The 5,342-nt window shown below is 42.8% G+C and overlaps 1 long non-coding RNA gene across 1 annotated transcript; it reads left to right on the forward strand.

Moving 5' to 3' along the window:
- The first annotated feature begins 623 nt into the window (after positions 1 to 623).
- LOC130920595 (uncharacterized) lies at positions 624 to 1,911 on the forward strand. Its single transcript, XR_009064191.1, has 2 exons — positions 624 to 1,013; positions 1,405 to 1,911. It is a non-coding gene; the product is annotated as an uncharacterized LOC130920595 (long non-coding RNA).
- Positions 1,912 to 5,342: the final 3,431 nt, after the last annotated feature.

Raw genomic sequence — 5,342 nt, forward strand, 5'->3', positions numbered from 1 at the left:
TGTTCTGGACTCCTAAAAGTCTCAGTCTTATTTCTCAAGAGTCTTGGTGTCACCTTGGTCTCGACTCCCACAAGTATTGGCCTTCTCTTCGTCTCCACTACCAAAAGTCTTGAGTCCCAAAAGTCCTGTTTTTGACTTAGTCTTGTTGTTATCTCGGTTTCGACTCCCAAAGGTTTTGGTCTTGTCTCGGTCACAACTACCTTGGTTTTGTCTCATGTATGACTTCCAAAAGTATTGGCCTTATCTTCTCTCGACCTCCAAGTCTTTGTCTTGTCTTGATCTGGGCTCCCAAAAGTTTTGGTCATGACTGGGTCTGGAATTCTAAAAATCTTGGTCTGGACATCGCAAATTCTTGGTCTTGTCTTGTTCTGGACTCCTAAAAGTCTCGGTCTCATTTCTCAAGAGTCTTGGTGTCACCTTGGTCTCGACTACCAAAAGGATTGGCCTTATCTTCATCTTGACTTTCAAAAGTCTTTGTCTTGTCTTGGTATGAGCTCCCAAACGTTTTGGCCTTGACTGGGTCTGGACTCCTAAAAATCTTGGTCTGGACATCAAAAAGTCTTGGTCTTGTCTCGGTCCGGCCTCTTAAAGAGGAACTGAAGACCTTTCCGGATTTTGGTGTAATTTTATGAAAATAAACTTGGGACAAGTTCGTCAAAACAACCATGACATTATCAACACGTAATTGTAAGGATAATTTGCGTTTTTTTATTTTTTTTGCACTCCGTTAATGGTCCCTTCGCAAACCCGGAAGTGTGACGTAGGCAACAGAAGACTACCCACAGCTAACATAGCAGCAGCAACGATGTCAGTGATATTTCCACCAAAGGTAACCATTCAGGATCGCTCTTTCGTGACGCTACCGATGGCAAAGGCTCCCAGGAAAGATGAACTACAATTAATCCCTACATGTTTGAACCTGAGGCGTCAGATGACAGCGATTTACTTGACACAGCAGATGGCATCATGACGCCAATTGACAGCTCGACACTTCACGAACGGGAGAGTGAGTGGTAAGTCCAGCATCGTGATTTTTTTATTAGAATGCGATTACATGGTTGTATATTTTTCCATGCTCTACACATAGCTAAAACTGGATATTAGGTAATGGGACAGCTCCTACCGATCTAAATATGATCAAGCTAGCCCAAATGTGGCTAAATCAATGCTCTACACATAGCTAAAACTGGATATTAGGTAATGGGACAGCTCCTACCGATCTAAATATGATCAAGCTATCCCAAATGTGGCTAAACGAATGCTCTACACATAGCTAAAACTGGATTTTAGGTAATGGGACAGCTCCTACCAATCTAAATATGATAATGCTAGCCCAAATGTGGCTAAATGAATGATATGTTATTGATATTTCAAAATAAATGACAAAACCATTTTATTTTCCAGGTGTTGCTGTAAACCGTCAAGTAATTACCCTTCCAAGAGTATGCCTGTGTCATCAGGAGATCCCAGACGTGAGAGCCAAACTTGTGGCGGCTGAAGCACCGACAGGGGCATGAATTTCATTAAAAAAATAAAACCATAAATTGTTAACAACATTGACACATTTTGTTGACTGTTTAATGTATTCTATTGGTATATAATATATTGTAATTATATTACATTCTGAAAAAATATTCAATAGCCCGCAATAATAAATGATACCAGGTTTATGTTGAATCAGCATGAGCTTTCGTTGTCAGATTGTGACACAACATGTTATACCAAGCACACAACGGCACACATCAAAGAGCATAATTTTAGTAAGCAACACAAAGTTAGGATAGCAACGGACTAGCGCAACATTGAAAAATGATAATGGCAGTGGGAAATATGTATTTACTCTTTTCTGTAGCATGAAGTGTTCTCTATACAAAGACAATGCATTTTCATTAAAATATGAAGGTAACTTGATTTTTCTTTTAAAAAATGTGTACTGTATATATGACTAGTTTATTATTTCATGTCATCAAAATTTGCTACATTTATTTCTCCTAAATCATCGTCATCTGATGTCGCAGACGGAAGAAATTCAGCATCTGGCAGGCCTCATAGGATCTCTTCAGTCGTCATCGCTGGACACCGCATCACTTCGGTCATCATATGACTTGACCCACTCTCTCTTGATTTTGGGAAACTGGGTGGCAACTGACTTGCAACGCTTTTTTCATCGTGTTGAGGGTTTCTGCCACTTAATTTTTTATGTTTGGCTTCCTGGAGGGGAAAAAAAATCACAGCAGCATGAAAATATTGGCTGAATCCTAATTTTAATTTAATAATAATTTCTTGGTGATCAAATAATAATGCCCCAGTCATAGCAGCATCTATTTGATGCTATTGTTCCCTCTTCAAATAGGCAGACCTTGATGTTGAAATATAAAAAAACAACGAGCCAAGGACCTATTTGGTCCTGGGGACATTTGAATTTACATAACACCTATTGATATAGTAATAAAATCACATGAGGAGACGACATGTCAGCCAACCTATCTACTTATGACAGGCCAACAGCAAAAAAAAAAAAAAATGTCGCACTTCAACAAACTGGCAGTAGGAGTCCCCATCGTTTACATAAAAAAAAGCCATTAATGTTCTACTTACGTCTTTGGAAAACCAAGGTTGCATTGCTGTAGGTTTTCAAAGCTGTCGTGGCTGAAATGATGAAAACAATGAGCCGATTGGGGACCTGTACGCATGCTAACAAAAACGGTCCAAACCTTTGCAGGAGAAGGTTTTTTTTGGACCACTCTTAGAGTCTCGAGTCTTCCTGTGAGTAATTCATATCGCTACACATCGAGATGGCATGACGAATCCCGCGAGTAAAACCCAGAAAATGTTTGCAATATATAGCGAGGATAGCGTGGTGCTATATTTCCGTGTTCAGAGTGGTGGCGAGGCTTCCTGGAAGTTACGTCACGAGGTAGGGGTCGGCAGGACGGCGCGTCCCTCGTTGCTATGGTGTTGCTATGGCCATAACTCAAAAACTACGCGGTCAATAATAATTTTTTTTTTTTTATGTGACTTTTTGAGAGAGCGAATGACGCACTGAATACAATTCAACTGAGTAAAACACTTAAGAGCGAAATCTGAAAACCTCTTCAGTTCCCCTTTAAAAGTCTCACCGCAATCTCGACTCCCAAAAGTATTGGCCTTATCTTCGTCTCCACTTCCAAAAGTCTTGGCACCATTTGGAGTCCCAAAAGTCCTGTTTTTGTCTTAGTCTTGTTCTTATCTCGGTTTGGACTTCCAAAGGTTTTGGTCTTATCTCAGTCACAACTACCTTGGTCTTGTGTCATGTATGACTTCCAAAAGTATTGGCCTTGTCTCAATTTCCAAAAGTCTTTGTCTTGTCTTGGTCGAGGCTCCCAAAAGTATTTACTGTGTCTGGCTCTTAAAAATCTTAGTCTGGACATTGCAAATTCTTGGTCTTCCTAAAAGTCTTGGTCTTATCTCACAAAAGTCTCATCTAGGTCTCGACTCCCAAATATCTTGGTCTGGACTCCCCAAGTCTTGGTCTCATCTCGGTCTCGACTCCTAACAGTCTTGGTCTGGACTCCTAAAAGTCTTGGTCTCATCTCGGCCTGGATCCCCAAAGGTCTTGGTCAGGACCTCAAAAAATCTTGGCCTTATCTCCATCTCGACTGCCAATAGGTCCTAGGTCCTGTCTCGGTCTTATCTTTCAAAATACTTGGTCTCCTCTCAGACTGGACTCCTAAGAGTCTTGGTCAAGACTTCCCAAATTATTTGCCTTATCTCCGTCTCAACTCCAGTATGGAGTCCCAAAAATCCTGGTTTTGTCTTAGTTTTGTTCTCATCTCAGTTTGGACCCCCAAATGTTTTGGTCTTGATAGGTCTGACCTCCTAAAGGTCTTGGTCTGTACATTCCAAAGTCTTGGTCTTTTGTCAGTTTGCACGCTTAAAAGTCTTATAACTCACAAGTCTCTGTCTGGACTCCCAAACGTATTGAATGGACTCCCCAAAGTCTTGGATACTGTTTCCGTCTCAACTCCTAAAAGTCTTGGTCTGGACTCCCTAAAGTCTTGGTTCTGTCTCCGTCTAAACTTCTAAAAGCCTTGGTCTGGACTCCTAAAAATCTTGGTCGTGGTCTTACCTCTCAAAAGGTCTCGTCTCGGTCTGGATTCCAAAAGGTCTTGGTCCGGACCTCCAAAAATCTTGGCCTCATCCCTGACTCGACTACCAAAGTTTTTAGGCTTGTCCCGGTCTTATCTCTTAAAGTCTTGGTCTTGTCTTAGGCTGGATTCCCAAAAGTGTTGGTTAGGACTACCAAAAAGTCATGGCTTATCTCTGTCTCAACTCCCAAAGGTCTTGGTCTGGAGACAACAAAGTCTTAGTCTAAACCTCGGTTTCCTAAAATGCTTGGTCTTGTCTTGGTTTTATCTCTCAAAAGTCTTGATCAGGGCCTCTGTCTTGTCTTTTGGACTCCAAAAACTCTTGTTCTTATCTCAGTTTGGACTCCCTGGTCTCATCACGGCCTTCATCTCAATCTTACTGCGAAATCCGGTAACAACTGCCTCATGGACCGGTACCGGGCTGAGTCCCGATGATTGAAAACCTCCAGCCAATAAATTAGGAACACCAAGATGCTGCTAACGCACCGAGGAAAGGACACGGATGGTTGGCGTATGATTTATGTGATTGAGCTTCTTCTTCAAACGAGAAAGGATGAGCCGTCAACTGATTGGAAGACGGATGACTGTGCCGCTTTCCCTTTAATTGATGTAAGATGGCTGACTCAGTTAGCGTTAATTAAATCATTAGAAGGCTCGTCAGGCGTACCGGTCGGCACCGTAAAACCCGTTTTGAGTTTACATTTATGAATATTTTCTTCTGCTCGGTGATTGGCTCCCGTGGCAGGTCAGCCGAGGGAGTCGCCACTCTACTTCATTAGTCGGAGCTGGAAAATGAGGAGCTTGATTAGTCGGTCTTGACCTCGGAGTCTCGCGTTAATCTCTTCTGGAACTTTCTGGGGTGCGTTTGACACACTCAGGGGGAAAAAATGGCGGAAAAGCGGCACCAGCGAAGGGGTGGGTGGGTCCGATATGATCGGGAAAGGGGGGGTTGACTTTAACCCGCTATTTAATGCCCATTGCGCCTCGCGGGTGAGACGTATCTCAGCGGGGGGTTCAACAGCAATCTGATTCACAAATCACAGCGGGGGTCCGATGTTTGGGGCAGCTGACACCGACGCGCGGGGGTAGGAAGGGCGGCTAGGACACGGGTCAGCCGACGACACGGCTGTCACCATGGCGATGACCTGACTACTCCTGAGGTGGACTGTTTAACCCTTTAAGCAGCGGATTAATCAGAAATTGTTCTGAAACAAC

This window comes from Corythoichthys intestinalis, chromosome 8 (assembly GCF_030265065.1).
Source record: "Corythoichthys intestinalis isolate RoL2023-P3 chromosome 8, ASM3026506v1, whole genome shotgun sequence".
Taxonomy (NCBI): Eukaryota; Metazoa; Chordata; class Actinopteri; order Syngnathiformes; family Syngnathidae; genus Corythoichthys; species Corythoichthys intestinalis.